Below are 12,310 nucleotides of genomic sequence, written 5' to 3'. Positions count from 1 at the left end.
GTAGACAGTCACATGCAGAACATAGACATTCTCAGGTAAAGTAAGGCAGTCACAGAATGTAACATAGACAATATACATTGACATTTGCAGGTAGACAGTCTTATGCAGAACATAGACATTCTCAGGTAAAGTTAGGCAGTCACAGAATGTAACATAGACATTTACAGGTAGACAGTCACAGGCAGAACATAGACATTCTCAGGTAAAGTTAGGCAGTCACAGAATGTAACATAGACATTTATAGGTAGACAGTCACAGGCAGAACATAGACATTCTCAGGTAAAGTGAGACAGTTAAGGGCAGAACATGGACATTTACAGGTAAAGTTAGATGGTCACAACAGCAGTGGAACAAAGACAGGCAGAACAGAGATATTTACAGGTAAAGTTAGACGTCATAGGTAGAACATAGACATTTACAGGGAAGTTAAACACACAGGCAGAACAGAGATTTTTTACAGGTAAATTAGACATCCCCGGGCAAACAGAGATTTTTTACGGGTAAAGTTAGACAGCCCCATGGGTAAACATAGACTTTTAAACAGGTGAATTAACAGCCTCAGGCAGAACAAACCTTTTCCCTTTGGAAACCCTTGACTTTTTCGGCAAAATCAAACATTAAAAAAGAAAATTTAAAAATCACATGGGGTTTATGCAGTCATAGATTGAACTTAAGACATTCACATGAGGTTAAGCAGTCTTAGATTGAACTTAAGACATTCACAGGAGGTTAGGCAGTCATAGATTGAACTTAAGACATTCACAGGGGTTAGGCAGACATAGATTGAACTTAAGACATTCACAGGAGGTTAGGCTGTCATTTACTGGAAAAGTTAGGCAGTCATAGATTGAACTTAAGACATTTACAGGTAAAGTTAGGCAGTCATAGATTGAACTTAAGACATTTACAGGAAAAGTTAGGCAGCCCATAGTTTTGAACAAAAGGGCCCACTTACATAAAGTTGGGCATCATGTTTGAACATAAGACTTTTTATTTTTTAAACAGGTAAAGTTTAGACAATCACAAAATTGGATTATGAACATAAAAAGGGGGAAGTTAGTGTCACAGGCGAGCATAGACTAGTTTTTAATTTTTTTAATTGGCTGAATTATCGTCTTTTGTTTTGAAGAAATTTTTTTTAAAATAAAACCCACATGTGGAAAAAAATTTGATCTAAACGTGCAAATTTTTAAAAAGGGAGATTTTTTTCTTACACAATAATTTGTGTTTTTCCTATTAACCCTTTTATCTGGCATAACATCATTACATTTTAAATGAAAAAAACTGAACAAAAAACAAAAGGAAGAGCTTCGTAAAAGAACTTGGGGACAATCCGTATACGACAAGCTGCCGACGAGATCTTCCGACGTAACGAGGAAGAAAAACGTACAAGAAAGTTTGATGAAAACAGAAACCTGGCAAGGTTCCATCTTGAACAGCAAGTAAGAAAAATTTGTTTTTAAAACCTTCCTTTGAAATGAGACGGAAAATAAATTTAGCATCTTTGGGCATGAAATTTCTTTTTTTTGGGCCAAAAGGGCCCTATTTTAAAGGGGATACAAAGTGTTTTTCAATTTTAAAAAACAAAAAAAAAATTTGGAAATTTTTTTTTTTTTGGTTTTTTTGGGGAAAAAAGCCGTTTTCAACAGAATTTCATTTATATAAGGGGAAGGCATTTTAACCCTAGCCAGTTTCCCCGGACTCTGTACCTTTACAAACCTGTTCTCTCAAGAAACCCTCCCAAACTTCCCCAAAAGAAAAATTTGGGGGACAAATTTGTTTTTTAGGCACAAGGGTCTTATAAAATTGTAAACTAGAACATACTTTTGCGCCAGAGGAGGAACCCCATGACCCCTCGATCCGTAGATCTAAGCTCTCCATATTGAGCTAAGTGGGCTGGCTGAATGGTATTTTTCTTGAATTCATGGGATTTAATTTTGTAGGTTGCCTCAGCCATGAAATCCAAAAATTTTATTCACCCTTTAAAAATTAAATATAAATGATTTTACAGTATATGAAAGACAAATTTAATCAGTTTTTGGGAAAATGTAAAGGAATAAACGTTTATAAAAAATTCCTTATGCCCGATATCTATTTTGAAGCTTTTTTAAAGCTCGTCTGTTTTTTGAAAAAAATCTAAAAAGGAAATTTTTTTGCCCATTTAATGGCAGTTTTGGTTAAATTTTTTTGTTTAAAGGCCACCTTTTAAAAAAAAAACCTAGAAGATTTTACAGCTTTAAATCTTGCACACTTTTTTAATCAAAATTATTTTAAACAAAGGTAAAACAAAGAACCATAACCCGGGATATGCATTTTGCCCAAAAATTAGGGCCCCTTTTTTTATATTTAGAAAATTTGAGTTTCGGGGTTAAAAATTTGGGCAATGATTAAAAAAAGTTTTGATGTGATTGCTTTTTTTTTTGTTCGGGATTTACGTAAAACAAAGAATTGAAGAAAAGGAAAAAAACCTTGCTCTAGACAAGGAAACATAGCGCTACTTGCCGGGTTGAGGAACAACATTTTTCCCGGGAGTACGCTAAAAAAGTCTCGACCCTGGGAGAAAGGGGGGAAACTAACTTTACCCCACACGTAAAAGCGGGGCACAACCCGGCCATGGAGGGGGCGCTGGCCCGGGTTCTTCGGGGAAAGGGAGGTATAAGGCCTAGTTAAAAGGTTTTAGGGAAAAAATGGGGAAAAAACAATGCCTCACAATCAGGGGGACTCTACCGGGGAAAAAAACAAAAAAAATGAATGCGTGAAAACAAAGAAACGGCTTGGATTTGTTTGGTAGTAAATGGTCGTTTTTGGGTTTTTAAAAAAAATGTAAAAAATCTTTTAAATTTTAACCTTTTTCATTGTGAAAAAAACTTTGACAGAGTATTTTCTTATCGGGGGGGGGTTAATTAATTCCCAAAGGTATAAAAAAATAAATGGTGAACTTTTTTTCCGGGCGTATCTTTTTTGTATACTGAATTTGAAATGTATACAGTAAACTGTTGTTGATGAAATTTAAAAAGTATTCCCTTTGATGAATAAATTTTTATTTTAAAACGTGACAGAAATTTTAAAATTGAAAAATTTTAAAAGTTTTTTTAGAATTCAGATATTATAAAGTATTTTAAATAAGAAAAATTAAAGTTTTTTGCAAATCTTGATCTAAATACATGCTTTCTCCATCAGGGGTGGGGTCAAGCCTCACACAGGGCATTGAATTCTTCAAATGAGAAAGCCATCAAACTGAGTTACTGAAGGCCAGTGGTTCTAACCCCTTGCCCCCCCTTGTTTTGAAATAAAGCACAGAGGGGTACCTGGGGGCTTCCCCCCCCCCATAAAAAAAATGGGAAGTCACCAAAGTGACCAAATTGGGCCGGGGGAAAGTTTTAAAAAAAAACAAAAAAATACCAGTAATCTGCGGTTCCCTTGGGAAAAATGTTTTTATTTTACTAAAAGTTTACAAACTCAAATTTAGATTTTATTTAAACTGTTCGCATAATAACCTCACCGAAGTGATTTGAATTGTTTCACAAAAAAATCACTTCATTGGCCTTTACCCGGGATGGTAAACCTCTTAATTTTCGGCTAGAAGGAAAAAGATACCGGGCTGATGTTCAAAAAACCAGAAACCCTTTTTAAATTTTTTTATTTTCCCTTTTGAAAAATATACACAAATAATTTAGAAATTTGTACTGTAAAATCATTTAATTTAAATGGATGGAAATTTCCCAAATTTTTTTGGGAAAATGTTATTTGGGGGGGATATGGATGCTTGGATGAAAAGATGAATGGGGAAATTTTTTTTTGAATTTGATTCGGGAATGACCCCCAAAACCCTGAATCAACAAAAAAACCCCCATTTTTACGGGGGCATATTTTGAAATTTTCCGCCCGAGCATATTTATATAGAAAATACAAAAAAATCTTGGGATATTTTCATAAAATTTTAAAAAACAGTTTTTAATTTTTTAAAACCTACACATAGCATAGAATACATGTAAAATTTTATCTCATGAAACCTTGAAAACTGTTGTGTGGTTTTTTAGGTATTGAAAAGCATCCCCAAATTTCTTTGAATTTTTTACATGATTCTCATTAGGGGAGTGTGTCAGTCTTTGGGGTAAAGTACTCAAGGGGGATATAACTTTCTTTTAAAAAACTGCAAAATGCCCAAAATTTAGGTACAGAGAAATAACAATTTGCAGATTGTAATTTGGGGCCACTACCTTTAAATTTCTGCAAGGGGGAAAATTTTTAACCCTTTTGAGCTTTATTCAAGTATACGGTGTTTTTTCAAAAGAATGTTCCCTATTTCAATGCATGTGAAACTTAAATTTAAAAACTTTCTAAGCAGGGGCAGATTTTTTTATTATTTCTTCAGAGAGTCGTAAACATATTCAAAGGGGTCTCTAAAATTGTTACCCAAATTTATCTGTGTAAAGTACATTTTTTAAAATTTTTTTTTTTACTGTGAATGTTTTCCTCTGGCATTGTTTATGAGATGTAACAATATAAAATAAAAGTCTACAGCTTTACTTGTGTGTTTTTTCTTATATGCCTACCTGATAAGAGTTTTAAACAAGAGCCATTTACAAGGTGTCCCAATTTTTTTTCATACCATTTTGGGAATTTTCCTAGGTTGTCAAAAGAACCCTTTTTTTTTACCCAAAAAAAAGTAAGCAGGCATCATCAGTTGTCAATGGCTTTCCTTTATTAACCCCTTTTTTTAAACCATGAACCTAAAATGCATAGACTTTGTGGCCCAAACAAAAATTTTAAAGTCTTTAAAGGGTTTAAACGAAAACAAAGTTTAAAAATGTCTTTGGGAAATTTTTTGATTTCTTCTTATAATTTTTGTATGGGGGGGGTGGTTTTTTCGCATGACAATTTCTAACCATGCCTATCAATTTTTGTCAAATTTTTCGAAATCCGGGCCCAATACATGTCAAAAATTTTGGCCCCGACACGAAGACCACTTTTTTCGTGGGAAAATTTTGGGTATGTTCAACCAAGGACTGTGACCCGCCTTTTAGCTAGGAAATGGTCGGGAAAACCACCCTTTTAAAAAGAAGAAAAAGGCCCGCTGCATACCTTGCTTGAAAATACAAACGTTATATGCACAAAGATGGTTTCTGAAACAAAAGGGGTTTAAAAATATACGCAGGAAATACCCCGGGACTACACCGATAGTAAAGTTTTTGGGAGAAAACTTTTGACATGCAAATGAGCTCTGCCCCGTACCTTGCTGCGTACATGCTGTGGACTACTAGTAAAACAGGATGTACGCTGGAGGAATTTTTGTATGCGGGAAAAAAGTACGCCCGCAAGTACGCGGCACCCTACCCTTTTCACATGCAAATGAGCCTCGGGGTACTACCCCTGCGGGCGTACAAGCTGTGTACCCCCTGCGGCGGGACTTTTGTGTACCCCCGCCAGAGTCCTGCGGCGTACATTCTGTGGGAAACCCCCTGCAAAACCGGGTGTATACCCCTTGTGGGGAAACTGCTGTGAAAATGTAAATTCCCTTTCCCCAAACCCAAATTTCTTTTTGCAAATGCTGAACATTTGGGACAGAAAAAAAAAAGAAAAAAAAATAAATGACCCTGCCAATAATTTTTTTACCCCCTTTCCAAAATAATTTTAGATTGATGTTATCAAATAAATTAATAAGCTTTCCCTCAACCCCCTTTTCAAAAGAAATAAATCCCAAAATTTGTAGCATGTAATTTGGGGAAACACTGAAGAAAAAGGCGTAACGCATCAAGGGGAAACAACTTTAATGCAACCCAAATATAAGTGTTAAAAATTTCAAAGTACGCGGTTACATTTCAGTGTACTATTTTCCTTTTACAAATCCCCCGCGTTCACCCGTGTAAACCCTTAATTTTTCAGAGGGCCCGTGCTGCGTACTTGAAGGTACTAGTGACCTCCTGCGAAAATGCTGTGTACTCGTCGAATGTACGCGGGGATTCCCGGGATGTGGTGTATGGGAAAAAAGTACTCCCCTCGTAAATAAAATTTCCGTTCGCGGCATGTCCCCCCACCCGAGGGGTTTCTTCTGTAAGGGAACCCCTTTCCCCCCAAAAACGCCAAAGCACGCATGGGGGACACAAAATGCACACCCCCCCCCCATTTTTTATGGGGGGCATAAAGCCCAATGTAAAGATAGTGATTATTTTATCTCTTTTTAAAAAAGCCTTGGTAAACCTAGTGGGAGAGTGCCCGCTTCAAAATGCGGGAAAGGGGGTGGGGTTTACCCCTGGCTGGGGTTGTACCAAAAAATTTAAAAAATTTCTGGCTCGGGGCTCAGCATTTAAAAGAATTTTACTATAGCTTTGGTCTGGTCAGGGCCCGGTGTCATTTCATAATGTGAATGGGTGGGGGATCACCACATGTCCACGCATGATATTCCATGAGGGGAGCACTATAAAGATGGGAATTGTGCTCACAGCTACAAGTAACTCCATTGTTTAAAATGACTCATTTGTCCCCTTTTACCCTTTTATGAAAACCCCGTTTGGGGAACCTTTGACCTTTTGGGAAACCCAGAAAATCATTAAGGTAAAAAACAAAGACAAAGTTTCATTAAATCCAATTTGAAAAAGTGGTTTTTTTAATTTTCCAAAAAAGCTTTTTTTTATTTTAACCTTGTTTTTGACCCCAAAAAGAAAATTGTGACCAGGAGTTAAAAGTTTTAAATTTTTGATGACAAAGGCACACAATTATTATTAGTGCAATCAGAAAAGGTCATCTTGACAGGTAAAAATCACAGAGTGGTCAGGTAAAAACAAAGACAAAAAAGGTTATAAAAGATTTTTTTTTAAAAAAACAAAACAATAAATCATAATTAAAGTCCCTAAGCCCCAAATTTTTTTAAGGGGTCGGGGGCCCAACATAACATACTTCTTGCATACCAACGGGGGGGTTTTCCGGGTTTTTTAAACCCCGGGTGGAAACCCATCTTTAAAAATGGGCTCTCGTCTGTAAGTGGGCGTAAAACAACTACTATTAAATTAAAAAGATTTAAAATAGTTTAAAAAAAAATTTTTTTTTAAAAAAACCCAAATTAAAAAAATTTAATACCTTTACTGTTCCTATTATTTTCCCGAAGTATATATCTTGATTCAAACACGTTTTTTTATCAAAAATTCATAACCCAAAAAAAGCAAAAATGATAAAACAAAACCGGAACTAAACATTGTTATTTTTTTTTGAAACTCATGACCTCTTTTTTCCCGTTTACAGACTTGGGGGCCCCTGCTTTTTTTAAAAACCGCTATAAAAAATAGTTCAAAAGGAAAGCCGTTCGATTGATTTTTTTTTTTATTAAATTTTTTCTTAAATCGGGATGCAAGAAAAAGAATCAATCACTGGTCGCGGGGCAAGATGGGAATATCCCCACTCAGTTTAAATGTTTAAGGGCGTAACTCGGCTGGGAAACCTCGTTTCCCCCCTAAACATTACCCCCCGTGCCCCGGGAAAAAACCCCTCTTTACCCGCGGGCCAGTGAAAAAAAAAAATTCTTATAATAAACAAGTAAGTTTGTAAGGGGGGCAAACACCAATTTTTTAACCCGTAAATTTAGTTATTAAATTTTAGGTTATTTTAAATTTTTAGACCCGTATAGAGAAATAAAGCAGAAGTTCTGCTTTGAAATAAGTGGGGACTTTGGAGCGCAATAAACATTTTTTGCAAAAGAACAATGCAAAACTTCCGATGCAGAAACTAACCCTTCTTTTTATTCAAACAAAATACAAAACTTAATTAATTTTACAAAAAAATGATTTGTTCTTTAGGGACAGTAAAATTTGAAAAAAAAATGTTTAACTTTTAAACTGAGGGGAAACATGAAAAATGACAAAACACAAATGACTCCCCGCACCTGATAAGAAAAACTGGGAAATTTATATGGAAAAAAATTGACGTTTCAGGTTTTACCTTTAAAAATTAAAGGGATTTAAAAAGAGAATTTTAATTAAAGGGAGTCATTTTTAAACCCAACCAGGGAGTATTCCGGATTTTTTTCCATAACTAACCTGTTTTCATGCAAGTAACTTTTAAATTTTTCACATTAAAAAAAAAGGAAGGGGAAATTTTTTTCAGACAACGGTTTTATGAAAGACATTGTTTTTTGAAAAACATTTTTCCCCACCATGATTCCCTATGGGGAAGAAGGGAAACATTTCAGTTGGAGTTACTTTGCGGGGAAAAAGTTTGTTAGTTTCTGGTATTGAATCCAGGGGCACTGGTTAAAATACCTCCATTAAAAAAACCCAAAATACTATTAAAAAACGGCTAAAAAACAATGCAAAAAAATTTAGAAACCCTCTTTTATTAAATCATCACAGAGGACAAACATCTCATCTAGGAAGTGAGTTTATGACTCCATGATCAGCTGACATGCACTCTCCCTATTGAGCTAAGCCGTGGGCGACAAATTAACGAAACCTACAAGAGAGATAAATAGTAAATTGCAGTCAAACAAGACTCAAGACAGAAATGTGTTAGGGATATATATTTTCCTAGGTTATGAAACAAACATTAATGATAAACAGGAATTAAAACAAAAATGCTTACATATTACTTGAACTGTGGATGCCTTATGGCAACTTTGCCCATCATAAGGTGCTCAGTGAATATCAATACCTAATGCTTTGTAATTCCGACGGTAATCCCACAAATTAATCCCGAATGAGGGGAGAACAGAGTTTCAACTGTTGCTCTCTCTGATCTATAATTTTATGCACAGAAGGAATGTGAAAAGTTATCTAAACCAGTGTCTCTTTTCAAGTGGTTAATGGACCAAAATAGCTTAAAAGCATTTAGAGGCACTAGACTAAGTATTTTATGAAAGCTATAACACAATAGTTACAGTTATAGTTATTTTATGACTACATCTCAAGTTTCTGAACACTTTTCAGAAACTGTCGTAATAAAGCAATCACCTTATACTTTTTCAGGTATTTATAGATTATTATGTATGTATCGAGAAATTTCGAGCATTAATACTTTGTGATAAAACTAGTGCCTATTTCTTTTGATACAAATTTAATAATCTTTTATATATTATCCATTTTTATTTTATGTTTTTTGGTGGTTTATCGAAATATAACGGTGAATTGTATCCTGATAAACTCACTGGCCACTCAGTGAAAATTATCAAATCTGATACCCGGATTAACGTCAAAAAGTTTACCGAGCGTACTGAAAGCCGGAAACAATATGACGATGACGTCGTTAAAATGTCGTCATCTTTGTGATGCTTCCTGATAAAATTTCCCGCAAATTTCGACATTTTATTGAAATAAACACAATAGAAGTAGAGTTTAAGGCATAAAATAAACAGAAAAATTGTTGGTATCGATGTAATATCATGGTAATTTCACTTGTGAACACCAAAAGTTGTTATTTTCACTCGTGGCTGCGCCACTTGTGAAAATACAACTTTTGGAGCCCACTCGGTGAAATTATAACGTGATATTACACCGAAACCAACAATTATCCTCTATATATTCATCAGTGTTTCGATTCAGTAAAATGAAAATTTCATGGCTAATAAAAGTTTTAACATGACAACATGCATTAAAATCATCACAATTTAAATCGGACATCTGATATGAAATTTACATGTTAACATAGTAAAATTATGACGCTTTCTCACAATTATGACATAAAAGGTTCCAATATAAATAATTAGAGTTTAAAAATGAACATTTAGTCAAAGGAATTATGTATCCTGACGAGACACCCCACCTTTAGGTGATAAAACCAGCTTTTAAACAAAATTAATTTTAAATCAAACTATAGAAGTTTGAAATATTGTATTCATTTAGAAGCATTCTATCTATTTATGCATAATGTGAATTTATCATAAAAAATTAATCTTTCTTTTACCAAATAAATAGGACAATTTTTTTTTAAATATAAAAATCCACAACTATCAGAAAGCCAATAAATATCTGTCTACATTCTACATAAAAATCATCCAACTGATTACAGCATACAAAACCTGTAATTTCAATTTTATATACTATAACAATCAAAGCAAACCTTATTATGCACACTATCGAAAATGAATACATGTATAAAGCTCATTAAAAACCTCTATGGTTTAATTTGATCAAATAATGACTAAAAAATTACATGAATGGAATGTTGAAATAATATGAAATTTTGCTAATGTATATACTAAAGAAGTACTGATCTATCTTTTCTGTAACAAGATTTTTCCTTAATTTCCCTGTTAGATAGAAGACAATACCATTGACATAATTATGCAACATTCTAAAAGAACATCACCGGTGGTAATAGGAACTTCTTAAATTTTGAAGTATCTTGACACAATAATTTACTTTTTTACAAGTGGCTGTGCCACTCGTGATAGTTTTCACTCGGTGAAATATATTTCGATCTTACACTGAAACAAACAAATATCCTCTATATATTGTGCAAAAGGGAGTAAACTGCTGTAACGTTTTTGAAATAATGGAGAAAATAAACACTTTTCTTGCTTTTTTACCAATATTTGACACTCACTGTCACTCCCTTTCATTTTTTCAGTGTCGTATGTAAATTCTATACCAACTGTGGACGAGTAGGTTTAACAACACAAGCAGGTTTCAACATGGAACATTTTAAGTTGCTATTTGGTTACAGAGATAAAACAACCTGACTAATACCTGATGTTTCAGCAAGAAAAACTACATTTTCCTTTCAATGTAAAATACATCTATACTTCCCCTTTATGGAGCTGATTATGATCAATGGATGTGCAAACAGTATTTTTTCAAGAAATAAAAATATGGCAATAAGAACCAAATTCAAGCATAATAAATCTGCCTAATCCATAAATGAGCCACACCATGAGAAAACCTACATAGTGCATTTGCGAATAGTATGGATCCAGACCAGCCTGCGCATCTGTGAAGTCTGGTCAGGATCCATGCTGTTTGCTAACAGTTTCTCTAACTGCAATAGGCTTCGAAAGCAAACAGCATGGATCCATACCAGACTGCACGGATGCGCAGGCTGGTCTGGATCCATGCTGGTCGCACATGCACTATGTTAGTTTTCTCATGGCGCGGCTCGAATGATTGTATACAATAACCAAGATAAAATACAAAATGAAAGACACTGGCTTCATTGCCTGAACATCACTTGAAATTGCGAGTATATAATATTTACAGACAAAATTAATAAGATGATATGGCCGTGTGGTTTAAACTGCTGGTTAAAGGTTTTATTTTATCTATCGAGTTCCCAGAGAAGGCACTCTAATGGCACTGTATCAAACAAACAAATTTTTTCCCCTTATTGTCATTGGTTGCTTTGTTTTCTATTTTAATGGCATTCTTCAAACTTCCTTCACTCTAACTTGACAGGACTGGCAAAATTAATTCGAGATATCGGTAGTTCCAGCCATCATACAATATACATTATAACGGGATTTTGCCGGAACCTGATAATGAGATCGAGCGATGGGTGGTGTTCGAATAATCCAAGTTTGAGTGAAAGAAGTTTGACCATACTTTATACTGAATAATTACCATGCCACTTACAAATTACTTTTTAAAGGATTGTTGAAATTTCTTGCTTCTTAGTTGGTATTTTTTATTTCAAGACAATGCTGCTAATATTCAGGTGTCTTTCAATTACCACATTGCTGTCTGTTCATTACTGCATGGGGCAAAAAAACGCCAGAAATGCGGCAATGCCACGAAACCAGGTTTTCAACACTTTTCATAAGAATAAAAAAGTATACTGAATCACAGTGCACCACTTTAAAGCACAACCCTAACCTATCCCTAACCCTATTTTTAGTAACAATGACCTTGACCTTGATCCCAGAAACCCCAAAATCAATCCCAAGCTACAACTTTATATAAGTTTTCTATACACCAAGTTTCATCATGATAGCTCATTCCTAAGTTAAGTTATTGACCGGAAACCCTTTTTCTATTTTAAGTAACAGTGACCTTGACCTTGACCCCAGAAACCCCAAAATCAATCCCAGCCTTTGTCTTGATATAAGCTACATACATACCAAGTTTTATTTAAATATCTTTACAGAAACAAAAGTTATTGACCGGAAACACCAGTTTGACGCCGCCCGCCCGACCAACGACATACCCCAATCTAATAACTCAGGTTTTCAACTATTGTAAATATATTGTGAAATAATCAATATTTTTGAAGAGACTACTTTTCATGGATTTTTATCAATCCATGAAATCTAGTCCCAATGAACACATAAAATCTCCATTCATTTTGTCTTCAAAAGTTGAAATCAACAAATTCATATCTCAAAAAAAACAAC

Source organism: Mercenaria mercenaria, chromosome 11 (genome assembly GCF_021730395.1).
Source record: "Mercenaria mercenaria strain notata chromosome 11, MADL_Memer_1, whole genome shotgun sequence".
In the NCBI taxonomy this organism is placed as follows: domain Eukaryota; kingdom Metazoa; phylum Mollusca; class Bivalvia; order Venerida; family Veneridae; genus Mercenaria; species Mercenaria mercenaria.
This window is presented reverse-complemented; position numbering follows the sequence as displayed.